This window comes from Ylistrum balloti, unplaced genomic scaffold, assembly GCF_031769215.1.
Source record: "Ylistrum balloti isolate Yb309-2 unplaced genomic scaffold, AGI_CSIRO_Ybal_v1 Utg371032, whole genome shotgun sequence".
NCBI classification, from domain to species: Eukaryota; Metazoa; Mollusca; class Bivalvia; order Pectinida; family Pectinidae; genus Ylistrum; species Ylistrum balloti.
In genome coordinates, this window is record NW_026782573.1 from 570,132 (window position 1) to 587,786 (window position 17,655).

The window sequence follows — 17,655 nt, forward strand, 5'->3', positions numbered from 1 at the left end:
CACAGTTAGGCAAATCGATAGTTAAACAAAATAGTGCACTGCTGAAGAAGTTATCCCTTTGAAAATAGTTAGGTTTTCCAACTGTAGTTATTGTCAAAGTATACATATTTGGCTAAGGAAATACTTTTCTTTATAGATATTCTAAGGCACATTTGTTTCAACAAACAATGATTGCACTTGATGACATATTTACGTAAATAACAAGGATATAAACGAAAACAACAATTAGGAAGGTGTGCTTTTAAATACCCTCAGTTCTCTCATTGTAAAGAAGGATGAAAGAACGACACAACGCATACTTGTGTCTCTAGTGAACAATAAGGAGAATTAAGAAGGTCCGATGTGGGTAATTGTTCATTTAAGCTAAATCTTAATCTCTCATGTATGCATTATTTCAACCCTTAAGTACGTGCTAACGTTGTTTTTAACACATTAAGAGAATACGTTTTTTGCTTTGATTTAGAAATTAGGGGAAGGACCTCGATTACGTGTTTCCGCTTTCTAAAGCTATTCTGGTTTTCGTTTGGTCTTTGGGACTTTAACGTGTACTGTTAGATAGAGATATGACAACTGGTGCCGTGTACTCTGTGGATCTAGCCCCGGATTTGTGCTATATTTATACGCTGTTTTACTGCTTAATGCACTATCTGACATTGATAGTTCGGAAACTATATCTGATAAATGTTTTTTTAAAATAGATTATTGCATCGTTTAAATACATATAAAAATTGATAAAAAAAAAAACTCGGCTGTGACACGATACACCTGTAACACTTTTCAAATCGTGAAACAGGGAATCTACATAAGACCCCATATCCTTGATAGTAATTTTTTTTTATTTATTTTTATAAATATCATTTAAATAATTAGTTAGTTAGGAAGGTAACTTGAAACTTATGTACTATTTCCTAGATGGCTTCACCTCAAAAGGCAGCAGGTTATTGAGAATTATTGAAAAATATGACCATGACGTCAAAGACCGCTCATAGCAAAGAGGGTTTGGTGTTGTTTGGTAGGTCAACGGTCTGGTGTTTAACTTCTTGATGAATATATTGTGAATAGTGTTTATCAATCTAATGCGTAGTAAAATATAGAAAATGAAAATGGCTGACGACCTCTAATTTGTTTTCCGTTTGCATCGATCACTACAAAATCAAAACCACGTGGAATTTAGTATATCAGTCAGATGATTGATTTGTCAACAGTCGCTGTATCTATGGATTAGATGTAAAATGCTGTACATTCATCGGTGAGTAAAATACATTGGTCTTCCTATATATCTAATGGTGCGTGTTCTTATATAGGTAAGACAATGCAAGTTTCACACTAATGAATGTAAAACATTTGACAACCAATCCATATATGTATATTTTACACGGAAGTAGTATTTTTTAATAATTTTTTCTTGAAAGAAAGAAAAAGAGTGAGATAAAATGAAACTTATATTTCTGCGTTAGAACAGCGATTTTTTTTTATTCTACAGCTTTTTGTTCGCGAGGATACCTTGCTGACATTATTGAATTGACACAATACAGACGGAGATATGAAAATTATCTAATAAATATACAACAATATGTACAACTAGAGATTATCTCACAGATATGATACACCAATCTATTGCAGTTAGAAGCAGAATATTGTGATCAACGACTTATGCCAGCAGTTGTGATAACAAGTTGTATATAACTGTGCCAGCCCATCAATATATAGACTCATCTCAGCGGTATGCATTGCACGTGTACAAATAGATATTGATATTATCTTAAAAGAAATGGAAAACGCCGAAATTTGATTTAAACATATTTTACATTATGTTTATAGCTATTTTTCCATGTCAGATTAATATTAATTTAAAGTACAACATATGCATTTCAATTGTTGAATATAGGAAGCTTAAAAGAAGAAATGCTGAAAATAGACTTGATCGACCATGAACCGTCATGAAAAGAAATTGAATTACCGTCACGAACGATGATATAATACCAAAGCTAGTCATTTTAGCACAGCCTGACTTTGAAAGGTACGAACACCGCTGATTCACAATGGAGAGAACCATTCTGGAAAAGTCTCTTAATCATTACGTTCAACTTTTATAAACGTTGAGACAACCATTTCTAGGTATGAAAAACATCCTTTCAAAGATATTAAAAAAATCATTACAGGTAATTCTGAACTTTGTAAACGAGTTCACAGAATGCTTTTTGTGGTGATGTGACAGAACTGATCCAGATTTAGTCAGCGCTTTTAAGCGACCCCGATGACTACTCAGTATCGTTATTGGTACTTGATGTCGCCCTTTTTCAGATGTAGCACCCTTTTCAGACTTTATAGGTCAACTAAGAATAATCCGGAGAAAGCTGTGTCACAAGTGCAAACTGACCCTTGTGTATTATTAGTTCGGAAACTAGGTCAGCCTTTACAGACTTCAGTCACATGACTAGACCGACAAATGGTTAATATCGTCAAGAGTCAAGAATCACTTGTAACTTCGCTGTCTATTATTTATAGACTTAAATGTGACATGTTGTATTTAGTTGGAGTACCACTGCAAAGTCATTAATTTTCGCGGGAGAGTTATTTTCGTTGACTTCGTGGGTTCTCTAAATTCACAATATGATATGTCCCCATACTATTAACAGGTAAAGGTTAACATGTATTAGAGTATCACATGATTTCGCGAGCACGATTTATGATTGAAATTAAGTGCCAAAGAAAATTAATATTTTTGGAAAACCACGAAATTTGATCGCTTCGAAAAGATGTGCCTATACTGTATAACTTTTCATACAAATCACATATTTGTTAGAATATATGAAGTTTTGTATAAAAAAAACTCCACAGCAATAACTTGAAATCACTATGTGGTATATTTGGCAAGTTTACTGAATTTTCTAAGAATTGCCAGAATTATTTTGTGCAATATATGTAATCGCGTACATCGAGTAATGATACGCCATTGTGTTTGTTAATGTTGTATGTCCTTATATTGTCAACATGTTAATTTATACGTCATTATGTTGGTATGGCGATAGCATTTAAACTGAACGTCATAACGTCGTTATGGCAATAACATGGTATCATGAACGTTATTATATCCTTTTCGTGTCAACATGTCATATTGTACGTCATTACATCTTTGTAGTGTCAACATGTTGTTCTGTACGTCATTATATCCTTATAGTGTCAATATGTCATACTGTACGTCATTACATCCTTGTAGTGTCAACATGTCATACTGTACATCATTATATCCTTATAGTGTCAACATGTCATACTGTATGTCATTATATCTTTATAGTGTCAACATGTCATACTGTATGTAATTTTATCTTTATAGTGTCAACATGTCATACTGTACGTCATTTTATCCTTATAGTGTCAACATGTCATACTGTACGTCATTACATCTTTATAGTGTCAACATGTCATACTGTACGTCATTTTATCCTTATAGTGTCAACATGTCATACTGTACGTCATTACATCTTTATAGTGTCAACATGCCATACGGCACGTCATTTTATCCTTATAGTGTCAACATGTCATGCTGTACGTTATTATATCCTTCTAGTGTCAACATGTCATACTGTACATCATTATATCCTTATAGTGTCAACATGTCATACTGTATGTCATTACATCTTGTAGTGTCAACATGTCATACTGTACGTCATTTTATCCTTATAGTGTCAACATGTCATACTGTACGTCATTACATCTTTATAGTGTCAACATGTCATACTGTACGTCATTTTATCCTTATAGTGTCAACATGTCATACTGTACGTCATTACATCTTTATAGTGTCAACATGTCATACGGCACGTCATTTTATCCTTATAGTGTCAACATGTCATGCTGTACGTTATTATATCCTTCTAGTGTCAACATGTCATACTGTACATCATTATATCCTTATAGTGTCAACATGTCATACTGTATGTCATTACATCTTGTAGTGTCAACATGTCATACTGTACGTTATTACATCTTTATAGTGTCAACATGTCATACTGTACGTTATTATATCCTTATAGTGTCAACATGTCATACTGTACGTCATTACATCCTTGTAGTGTCAACATGTCATACTGTACATCATTATATCCTTATAGTGTCAACATGTCATACTGTAGTCATTATGTCGTTATGGCGATAACATGTCATATTGTAGTCATCATGTCGTTATGGCGATAACATGATATAATGAATATCATCATATCCGAATGGTGACTAATATTATCGCCGTTATTGTGATTAAATATTACACCATACGTCATTATGATATTAAATGTGCCGGCTATGTTTTGTAAAAACTATTTACTATACAAACATTAATATTCGTGAGCAATTTATTTACGTTTATTCGTGGGTACATTTAAGCTACGAATTTATGTCCACAAAATGTTAGGATACGTATAAGAGAGATCTATTGTGCCATGATATTCAAGTGCCAATATTATAATATTTACTTTTGAAAAATCACGAAAATTGATCCCGGATTTTTACATTTTCAATATGGCGATTTTTCGTATTTTCTCTAGTTGTACAATGTCCATCTATGGACAATATTGCCGATAGGTGATCAATTCTCAGGCAGTTTTCGAAAGATAATTCTCAAATTTCATGTTTTCCCCTTGGTTCCTAGTTCTGCATGTTTGCAGTTTTAACTGATCTTAAAGAATAAGAACATAAACGTCCGACTGATAAAAAACAAGTAAAAATCATAGTTGGTAACCAATGGTTCCCTAGGTTACCGCGTCATTTATTCTAATAAAACGCTAAGTATCGGCCCAGGTTATGGGAGTTAATATCTTTATCACAAAGGTTAAAACAGTTAAAAACAACAGAGGGAAATTATTTGTTATCGATATCATTCAATAACTTATATCTATGATCAACTTATCCATGTTTCATGTCTGCGTCTTTCTTCGTAAGACTTTTACAGTTACGGATTTTCCCAGCTAATGCTTAGTGATAAATGTATAGACCAACACATTATTGATAGAGAATAACTGTACCCTAAGTAGAAGGATTGCCACGAATTCACCCTCATATCGAGGCTTGATTTAATTAGATATCATCCCCCTGTGCTTGATTTCAGGATTACTGCATTTTTTGGTGCATTATAGCAATGGTGGTCAGGTGATGAAGTGGTAACGCACTCGTCTTTCACCTAGCCGTCCGGGTTTTGATTCCAGGAGTGGATGTGAAAAAGGACGGGAAAACCTGCCCGACAACGTGGGTTTTCCCCCGGGTACTTCGGTTTCCTCCCACACTAAGGCCCCTCGCGCACATACATCAGGGCCAACACGATTGATTAATTATAAGTTGGAAAAACTTGCTTCGCCATTGATGTGAAATAAAGTGTATTATTATCATGTTGTAAAAGTACTTACACACGTACATTATTATATGTCGCTGGAGCACACATAGTATTTCTCTGAGTGTTCGGTAGACCATCTTCGTTAGACTATGATATAACAATAGGTGTATTTATAATCAGAATATCATGTCTTCTTTTTCTAAATTTATAGATAAATAGAATATCAATTAGTGTGACAGACACAAAATAACACTAAAGATAAAGCAGTGATATTTTATTCGTTTTGTCCTTTTTGTTTGTCAGGTACAATTATCAAAATGGCTTTACCACATATGTTTTGTTATCCGATAGTCATTTCACTCAAGGAAGCTCTTTAAGATACTTATAAACAATATGGAACGCATTTATAAGAATTATTTTCCGATAAGATGAATATATACGATAATTATTTTCTGTAAGACAGTCAGAATAATTGTGAAAGTCCACTTTGGAACATAGACCACGCGTCATTAAGATGATTCATGTCAACATATTTTGTATTTAGTCTCTTCATCAAAGAAATCAGTAATTACCGTCCTTTATTTGGAATATTAGTTTCCATGGAAACTTGCCAATTCACCTCATCTCCAGTTTCTGAATCACCAGTACATTGGAACAGAATGCTTAATATTGGCTGAACTATTCTAAATTCCAACGATTTTGTAACTCCAATCTTGTATTTGAATCAAAACCCTGTCTTGCTTGAAGAGAAAAGAAATTGAGTTTCATGGAAGATTTAATTTCTTATTTTTACCATTTCATTTATCACTTGTCTTTTTAATAAGTCGATCAATTTTTGTTTTTTAACATCAACATTTTCAATATCTGTATATATGTAATACGCTTTGTTAACATTGGTAATATGTGGCCTTTTTGTACAAATAAGATATAAAAAATCTTGTCGTTGAGTTACTGATAACATCTCTTTTGAAAAGTCAAACTTTAGAAATCGATCTACAAATTTATTGACTTTATTCCAAAAAAAAAAAACAGATACCGGGCTTGTTGTTCTTCATATATTTTAAAGAAATTACTTTCTTTGAGAGTTATCTCAACTCCTTGAAACTGTGAATGCATACAAACATAATTTTAAAGTCTTATAAATTTTGGATTTACTTGGAAAAAATTAATAAATGATATTTAAAATAATCTAACGTCAACATAATCATAATCCAAACTAAAATTCAATAAAACTTGAACAAACTAAGAGCAGAGGACGATTTTCACGGCGATTCCTAGAAAGGACAGAGAGAACGAGACCAAGTGTTCCGGAACGATATCTGGTATCAAATATGAGTTAAAATAATTGTTACCCTTTATTCAAGATACTTTAGCCCAGTGCGTGCAATAGCATATGGTCAAATGATCAGTTAACAATATCGTTACTATGTATCAACTGTTTGACTTGAGTTACTTTTTTAATTTCACTTCAATTTATTTGAGGAAAATGACATTTTCCCCATTTTGTCGGAATCTTTCGGACATACACAAATTTTTTACCTATTCTTTTTCCAATTTTCTTCTTTCTCACAGATTCTCGAAATATAACTAATCATAGCGTTTATTTCCAATGGAAACTGAAGATGAGGTTTTAAGATATTGTAAAAATTATGTTCTACAGTTGTTTTAAATCCATTATTTTTTGCTTTAATGCAATAAGAGAGGATAACACGGATTCGAAAGAATTGTAATTACCAAACGCATTCGAGTGCGAATAACGATGTTCGTAAAATCGGTACGATATAAAATGCACGTTCTGTGTTGATTTACGATGGTCCTGATAGCATCTTTAACGGCCGTAATCCGATAACAAGGCATGGTAGAATACATCACTAGTTGTGAAATTGGACACTACAAAGTGTGTTGCTATTTTACAACGCAGCGCAAGTACTTAAATGATTAACAACGCACGATTCTTTTACGTTGTGACATTGTGCCGATCGCAATTACCTGACCGAGCCGCCGTATTCTTTTTGACAGCTTCATATGCTCTGTCGATTTCATTACAGCTCGACAAAAGCGGATCAGCATCAAATGACGAATCACGTGACCAAAGGTCAAAGTAACCAATACCCAAGAATCTAAATCACCTGATTGAGAGCAACTCAGTTTAACCGCAATGCAACAGAGGAAAATGATGTAATGGGGTATTTATACAACCATTGACATTAGCGTTTAGTTCGCGAAAACAGCAAACTGACACCTTTCATCAACTTGTAAAGTTTAGTATCTTCCTTTTGGTTCCTGACTATTCAGCTCCAGAAAATCTTCAAGAGAAACTAATATGTTATTGTAGAGATATTTGTGATTAAACGAATAATAGCTGCTTTCGTTCATAACAAGAGAGATATTCTTACGTTGTAAGTATAACGAATGTGCACGTTTCAGGTTTGTCCTACTTTGCATTACCTAATGAAGGGCGAGCAGGTCTGATATTGACAGAGACTTTGTTATACCGCCTTGGACAATAGCGCTAATCATTTCTTTATTAGGTAACTGTTATACCGGTGTTTCAACAGTGCGATCGATCTCTCAGAACATTTGTGACCATTGTCGTATTGACGTCGATGTGTTGCTGTATGCCATTTCTAAACATATCCATATTTACATATATGTGTTCTTTCCTATAATATACAGAATGTTATTCATCTAGAAGGGTACTGAAATGCTGTTTTGTATATGACATAACGATTATGACTGCAATGATATTACAGCCTTGTCAATTCCAAAAAGATGTTATCAGCTCACCGTACATGCAATACGATAATCATTTCAAAAATATTTCACTGCTTTTTGATACAGCTGAATACTTATATTCAGAACAGAATTCATCACTTTATGGAAAAATACACTTTATCCTAATTCCGATAATATCACATTTAACTTTACAAACATTCGATTCTGAATTGAATATAAGGCTCTATGCTAATGAGATTCGCTACATACATTTGGCAGGTCACACATACCAAATTCGGTAGTATTGGTATGGTCGTAAGTGGCTGAATTCTTTTTTTTATTCATAGAATATGTATCGTTATGAATATGAATTGCCAGTATTGTTATGAACTTGCATTTGCGGGTCTAAATTTTAGCAATTTTGACAAATTTAACCAGGTTTATGATCAAAACCACAAGAATAACATATCCACTTAAACAAGACGTATTGTAGAATGGGTTTTTTTTGGTCGTGCACAATATACATTTTTTATGATTGATGTACGGGTGTCGCTATAAAGATGGATATGATTTGTTTTCACGTAAAATCGATGGACAGGAAAAACACTTTTTTCCAATTTCAAAATCATTATTTCTTTAACAGCATCTAAAGGACAGTCACGCGTTCTCCTTGTCCGGTAGATATTTGATAATCTTGATTTTTTTCTTCCGTTGCAATCGAAGTTTTTTTTTATTGGTAGCATAAAATTCAAGTGTACATGTCTAGAATAAAGGACAAGCATTAGTCCTTCACCTGAGTCTGATGTTGAACTGTAGACCAATTTTTTTTTTTTTTTACATTTTTCCCGGTGTAAATAACATACTATTTGAGTAGCATCGATGTTCGGGGGATAACAACATACAAAAGACAGACACGTTAACATTAAATTTCAATACGCCAGAATCAGCCGTTGTAGTCTTTAGAAAAAACTAAACTGCATAATACGTCTATTTTTATACTTCCTAGACTCTTCAGTGTCGTTAAATACCTAAACCGTGAAAGCGGGATGCCTGTGGAAACTAAAAACTGCAGAATTCTAAAAAGTGGATTGGAAGGTGCTGAAACAACAAAACTCAATGCTTTCTACAAAGGGTAGAGGTCAAGTAATTTATATAAATTTAGTATCGAACCGCAAACAAAATCCTAACACTTGTGTTTTAGTAAGAGTTGGAAATTTGCTTTGGTATATTATTGCACAATTTTAGTTTTGTACCAGTTATTGGTATTCTTTTGTCGGTATTTAGTTCTGTACTAGTGCTCGGTATACCTTTGCGGGCTTTTAGTTCTGTACCAGTTTTGGATACTGAACTGCAATTTTTTAGTTCAAGACCTCAAGCAAATAATAACAGACTTCCTGTGCTGTACTGGTATTCAAGTTCTATGGTATATTCTCACATACACATAGTTCTCACGTTTGTTCGGTATAGAATTTCATATTTCAAAGTGGCACGCTTGTTCGGTTATACCATTGCAGACTTTTAGGCCTATACTTGTGTTCAGTATAGAGAGAGTTTGTGACAAAGAATGAGTTGAAATCACACATACTTCAAAGTCTTCACCTGTTTTAGCTAAAAAATAATGTACATTGTACTTTAAATTATTTTCTCATGTTGCTTATAGAATAATAGACCTTTCGAACCTGTGATCGAAGTCGAATAAAGGAAATTATATTCTTCATCTTTGCATGGTATAGAACAACAGAATTTTAATTCTGCGCCAGTGTTTGATAAAGGATAGACAAATTCTGTACCAGAATCTAACATGTGATAACATTAAACACACTTTTATCCCAAGTGCCAGAGTTTTCTATCAAACAAATATTTAAGAGATGTTGCAGCTTACAAGATTAAAAGATAAACTGTTGACGTATTTAAAAGTCATTTTACATGCATGTACTAAAATGTTAACCTTTATATTCTAATATATAAATAAAGGACTAATATGACAATGTAAATAAAAAAACTTTGCTGTGGCGAAGACAGAAAATACCCTTACTTTTAAAGTAGAAATGTTCAGAAGCTGACAATGTCATTTTAAAGTCTTGTTAAAAGTATGTATTGATCTCAAATTGCTTCTTTTATTAAAAACGAAAAAATGGAGAAATATATCGGATTATGCTATCGATCAAAGCATGCCAACACTCCACAATTTTACAACAGTATATCACTGTCCAATTAATCTTGTTAGGAATCATTACAGATAAACCAAGGAAGTGGTATCGTTATTTATACCTAGAGCTTGTTGCCATACATAATAGCTTTCAGGAGGAAATTGCGTATTCTGATCATACTCCATGCTCTCGTCATAATTACGCCAAACAATATTCGTTTACGAATGTGTTAAACGGCGGCTTTGTAATAAAACCATGGCTTTTTAAGCTTTTGTCCTGTTCATTACTCATACCTTTGCTAAGATAAAAGAAACAATGCAATCCAATGCTTTTCTATTGGAAATCGACAGGCTGTTCGATGCCATGAAGTCCAGAATAAAGTATGGTCTGTATGGATATCGTTGGAATAAGCCTTTACGTGTAACGACTCACATAATGCCACTTACGATAAACCGTATAATTCTAAACAATACAGAATATATCATACCGAAGTAATCTTAAGTTCTAAAGACAGCGATATGGTAGGAAACAAACGGATAAACGCCAATTTTCGACAATGGTACCATGACGACTATACATAGAAATGCGGAGCTCCTTGATCCATATCTAGTACTTGTAAGTGTCTTCTGTCTAATTAAAGAAAGGATGTGAGCTTCGGTAAACGAACAACTTACTCGCCTTTTAAATAAACGAAACGTGAAAACGTCGCGTCATCTATATGACCACGTTGGATTTTCATTATGGTCTACAGTTGCCTCAAAGCTTTGCGATGTTCAATTCCGGTTGATAAAAGAATTGATATGAATAAATAAAACTTGTACTGCAATTCTTAAAGATAGAATGAAGTGTATATTCTATATTATACAATCGACGAACTATGTGAGTGTATTCGTTCATCGTTCTCTCGCAAATGTTTGAAAGCAAGAAATAACACACTTGTGTTTAGAAAGCGTAGATAAAGTAATGTAGTGTAAATTTTTTTTTCATTTTACATCCTCTTCCCGGAAACATTTCGACAAATTAGAAGTAAAAGGACCTAACACGCCACTGTTTTCAAATATGATATTGTTTCATGAATATGAGAACTTTTCCGAAAAAATGTGCAAAAGTTTAAAAGAGCGTTTACTATATAAATCCATCTAAATTTATCGATGAAATATGAAAGGTATTCTTATTGTCAGGAATAAGATTTCTTATTATCAGGAATAAGATTTCTTATTATCAGGAATATGGCTTTACGTAGGATTGTTACAAATCTCGAAAACGTTCAGTAAATATGATATACACTCGACAATTAGGAATTACATGAATGCACAGTTAAGTAGAATGTCTTATATTTCAATATTCACGAGTAGGTATTGTGTTAGCGACTGATATTGCATATGATATGTAATAATTACATCTAATGAACTCACCTTCAAAACGTTATAAGCTGTTGTCTCACTCACGAATACTGCACTGCGGAGGCGTTTCAAAATCACAGACGCTGTGTCAAATGTTCACGACTTTGCTGAGCAACAAGCTTTTAATTCAGTCCTGTTTTTTTTATCTTCTTCGGGAAGGAGTTAATACCGATCTATTTGTCTTGTTAATCTATAACGACATTACTGCTCCATTGCGCCGGTCCGTGCGTCTTTGAGATGTGGCGTAACGTCGCCAAAGTTGCATTTAAATAGTGCCCGTTCGCCCGCTAACCATTGATCGCGACTTTGTATGTGTCCGCTGGTTGGCCATGAATACCCACCGCTATACATTACCATGGGGCTGTGCCCACGTTTGTTACGGCCCTGGTTTCTAACTGGGCTCCGCTAATGGGCATGTCGTGCTTAACAAAACATCAGGATTGGTGAATGATGATGAAATTAAAGGTACTAACTTAACTACCACAGACGTCAGACAAATCCGTGAATGTGTCTATTTGTAAGATATGGGATTGACGACAAAACAATAGGATTTAACACAGAAATAAATCGTATTTTTTATGTTTACAAAATGTCGGAATAGATCTCCTTGTCAGTTTCCTATTTTTCTATTTAGATAGTTACATATTCTTAACAAGTGATATCTTTTAATATCGACTGAAAACAGCACAAAACAAAGCTCAGCATCATATTTGAAAAAAAGGGAAAACGTTGAAATACATACCCGTACACCTATCTAATAAGTGAATTAGCATACAAAGTACAGAACGTACATTACATCTTCGATACATACAATTTGCATGATTACACTTCATGTTATAAATATAATATACATATTTTGTTTCTTAATTAAATGAACCAACCACACTGATTAGAAACATCTGATCGACTGTTTTAAGTGAATAATTTATTTCTTCATGTAACTTATATCTACCGATACTTAACGGGAAAAAGACCATTCATTACTTCTTTCCGAAGATCCATTATAATGGCAAGGATAACTGGTAATATTTCTTTGTTTACATTCCATTAACAGGAATGAATCTTGAATGTATTGCTTCTCCATGCTAACGTGACAGTTTACTCCACCATTTTGGCTATATACAATGAAGATATTATTCATGCAGTAAATGTTTTTGTTTAGCATCAATGATATTGTTAATATCATGACGTCAATGCCTTTCGTCATATGATAAAAGGATACATTCGCTGAACACATATTAAAAAGAAAATTTAGATGACATGACCTGATCTTCATGACGGAGGTTATTAATAAATATTTGATCTATCAAAAAAAAAAAAAAAAGAAAAAAGAAAAAAAGAAAAAAATCAACATGAGCTTTTTCTATAAAAATTGCTAGGACTTTTCAGAATTGATATAGTGATAAATTCTCTCTCCTTTTTGTGGTGTGGAAATGTGTAAATAAAAGTTTCCTTTGATAACCGTAGAAAACGTAATACTTGGACCTTAATCCCCTTTTCTGAGAGGATTTTACGTAACGGATTAACGATCATCCTTAATGAATCAACATTTTTTTTTAATGAAATAGACAAGCTTTCTAAAATAACTGTTTAAAATAAATTACGAAAATAATTTGGAATATGGTATATCATTATATTTGTACAATTTACTGTTATTTAAAAATCTGTAAATAACACCATGCATATGTTTCACTAATTTAAAACTCTTCGCTGATGTAAGGGCAACAAAGGGTAGGAATCCACCGGGAAGATAATGGAAATGACAATCGATCCAAAGAAAGGACAACAAAAATTGAATTCTCATGTACTGGATTAAACATGTCCTCTATAGATAGGTTGCTTCAATCCCATCCCCTCTTCGAATTGTTACTCAACGGCTATTGTTGTAAGTATGCTGTTGATCATGACATATTTTTATTTTGGTTTACGTTCCCTGATTCCTTCCTCTAATGCATTATCAATATCTCATAAAATTGGATTTTCATCTGAACAGTAAACCTCCTTGAGATGCTAATTGTGCATTTCTTTTTCCATCCTGATCAGTTTCCATATCTATCTCATTTCAAATATGCACTGATTTCTTTCTGATTTTCTATCAGTCATTCTTATTCACATGAAAGCTTCAAATATATAACGTACACCAAAATCTAGAAAAAAAAACAAATCCCGTCTTTCTGATACATCCATAAGATTAGAACATTTTATTCTAAGCAGCCTTACCTTGACCTGCAATAGCATGCCTCTTAATATCATGGAAACATTTTAACAGGCTGTCTCCTTAAATGTGTCTCAGAGGCATTCCACGGCCTCGTTTGATCATTAATCTCAACGTATATCAAGATTTGTCAAAGGTGTGAGTATATAATTACATTGTCAACATTTAGCATCCACATTAACTCAATCATATAGATGATAAAACCTTTTCCGGTTACGTTTGGCACATTACAAAATGTAAATGTTAAAACGAAAAACAGTATGCGAAGAACATGTCAGCACTTCAAAAATATACACAAAGAAGCAACACAAAACCAAGACAAATAAAACTATTAAGGCTGTATTAAGATGGATATCGATTGCCAAGCTACACATCTTCATTCATGCTCGTATAAGAATATAAACCACATATACAAAATTAGCATTGATCAGACAGAAAATGACACTTCCTATAAAGGCAATGACTGTAAGCAGACTTCCTTAGCTTGCAAAATGGTGTCTGCATAAAAATATCAATGTCGTTAAATCATAGTGATGAAAAAATATATACCATCCATTCAGTGTAATTTCAATTAAATTGAGTCATGAGACATCAAATCATTTTAAGATCCCCCCTCCTTCCTCCAGAAATATATACAGTGCACTTAAGGTGTCATTTAACTTACCTATGGGGCTAGTCTTGGTGGGATTGAAGAAGAAGAGAGCTTCTGACTTTATGAATTAAAAAAGGGAACAGCAGAGCGAAGAAAGGAACCCGATCCTCAGCCCCAGCCCATTATCAGCCTATTATCCAACAGTTTTGAGAAAGTTATTTATTACGGTAAAATAAAAAAAATGTTATGTTTGGTTGTTCATTGACAAAACCAAGCTGATGTACATTGGATATTATTTGTATTGTGTTTTGACGCCCGTTTGGCCAACGAGTAAGGTCCAAAGGACCAAAAGATCTCTTATCCTTCTATCACGATGGTTGATGTATCAGCGACTCAACTGTAGCCTGTTGCTAAAGTATGAAATAATCCTTGCAGTGTGGTATACGTTACCCAACTTTCTGAAGGAAAGAAAAAATGGCAGAAATGTTGTTTGTGATGGTGAACTTACAGAAGTTGTTTTAAATTAATCGAGCGGTTAAAGAAACTCCTCTTTGCGAACAGCAAAAAGTGCCAGGGTGAATATTTTCTTGAATTTGGACATTTGCGAGATTTGGCTGTAGATTAAGTATGAATGATCCTCGCAATGTGGTATACGTTTTGAATATCTGTCTTTTAAAGAACAGAAAAAATGGTAATATTTCACATGGAATCTAAATTAAAACGTCGTTTGTAATGGGGAAATTTTAATAGGTAAATCTTCTCTTTGCACAGAGCAAGACAATGTTCAAGAAGACTATTTTCGTGGGTTTTTACATGAAATGTAAACAAGCTTTTTCATAGGGAAAATGTATATTGGAAACATTAATTAGGACCTTGTGTTTCAATAGTATTACTGATAATTCCTTTGAATAATCGAATTTTGGTCACACATCATCAGAAATCGTGTAGATTTTTGGTAAAGATTGATTTTGAAGTGTTTCTTTGGTATTTTTTACAATCAACACCCTTGTTTGTTCTTAGAATTCAATTTGCGTTAAAATCTAAACACGAATTAAACATGGCATCTACATAATATCAATGTTGTTGAGAAAACAAAGGAAAGAAAATACCAATATGTCATTAAAATCATGATCCAAATCAAAATTCTATAAAACTACTGCAAAATACTAACAATAAACAAGCTTCACACGGCGACTACAGATGAGTACATGGAGAATAAGATGCGTCCCGGAAGTGTTCACGTCTTCTGTTTCATCGAGAAACTATGCAAATCATGGCCAATTCCAGTAAGTGATGTCACGTTTTCAAATGAGGACAAAGTATACAATAACAAAATCAACAGGCAAACTTACCAGCATCAAACATGGTGGCCTGAAAATAAGGTAGCGAATACCTTATAACTACTGCTTGATCCTATGGTGATGAGAAGTTGTTTCTTGCTTTAACATTTGAGACTACAATGCATGTTTTCAGCTATCAGTTCCAAAGACGCCTTAACAATTGTATGAATGCTAATTGATAAAGACTGGCAAACTCGGAGACTAGGATAGGCTACGTAAGGTATATGTGTATAAACAGCTGGGGTCCAGGTTATATAATCTCGTAGAAAACCAGTGGGTACATTTAACTCAGTTCAAGTGATCACCTTTGAAAATATATACTTAGGATAGAGAAATTTTATATCTAGAGGAGTTGTTTGAGAGGCAGATGTATTTGGGTGCCTCCACATGTTTTCCTTGAGTCTGTACTTCGGTAGACTGGTTACTGCATATCTTACTATGGAATGGTTTTGAGGCGAAGTTGAGTGACGAACTTCGAAAAATATTATAAGGGGTCCTTACTGGAACTATGGACATGATATGTGTTATTATTTGGAATGTGTTAAAGCTTTGGGTAGTTAGTCACTCGAGAGAAATGTAAGTTGTATACGTTGTGACGGATTAACTAAAAATGTGTTGTAAATAAAGTTACATATCAATGTAATGAAAGTGCTGTGACTGTATTAAAGCTAGTGTTCCCCAACTTGGATAAAAAAATAAAATATGAAAAAAGATGAAAAAAATATTTAGGATAGAGATATGTTATATCTAGAGGAGTTGTTTGACAGGCAGATAAGAAAACTGACGCAAAAGTAGGAATAAATTATAAGAAGTGTAATAACCGTATGTATGTCACAGCTGTATAAAACAAAAACTCACGAAGCTTATATCACAAACGGACCTTTTCCTTGATGTCTTGAAACTGTTTACCACAATTAACTGATTAATTGATGTATTATCAGTTTTTTCTAACAGGACGAACATGACGGTTTTGAAACCTTGATTTTGAAAACAAGATATTAATTTTAAGCTTTTGGAATATTCTTTTATAAATCGAGATTTTACAAATTGCAACTTACCTATGCTTTTGATCACATTATATCTTAAACTTGAATATCTAATAAATTGAGAATTTGTCTAGAATAGCATCGATTAAATCAATTCTGATCTGTTAGTTATGAGATAGCATGTTAAAACATCTATCAAAGAGCAATTGTTACGAGAGTTTGTCTTATCAATCATTCATTAACAAATGACGATTTGAATTACAGAAGACGATGACGAAAGTGAAGCTATTGTTGCAAAAGAGAGAGCGTATAATGGTAAGGACTAGACAATTTATATCCTTTCACAAACCGATCATTCTGATGAATCTGAAACAAATTGTTTTTTCACCGTTTAGTATGTTGACACTGACTTTATACTGAGAATCTGATCCAAATGACAGCTTTTAACCTGTCGTGTCAAAGTTAAATGCTACAGTAATATAAGTCCGAAAAGAAGTTCTTGTTGATAGCTACAAATTATCCTTTTGGAAGTTTATAATCGCTCCCTTATAATAAATTGATACCGTCATTATTTGTTAGATTCCAGTTTATTGCATCTTGGACAATTTTGAATACCCCAGGCATGAATTCTAATTCAGTATGTGTCGTATTTCACGATGTTATGGTGATTCAGGAGTCACAGTGATTAGATCATAATAAGTACCTATCAAAAATACCGTTTATCACCATTTTTATTATTTTAGAATGTTTGCTTCATTGCAGAGCAGTTATGGCAACGTTTTTTTTTTTTTTTTTGTTCCTTTTCTCTCTCTTTTTTTTTTTTTTTTTTGGAAGGGGTTATTTTTTTCGATATGAATACATTACAAAAGTTCTATACAGGTGTCTTTTCATTCACGCACTACGCACGTGCACGTACGCACAACACACA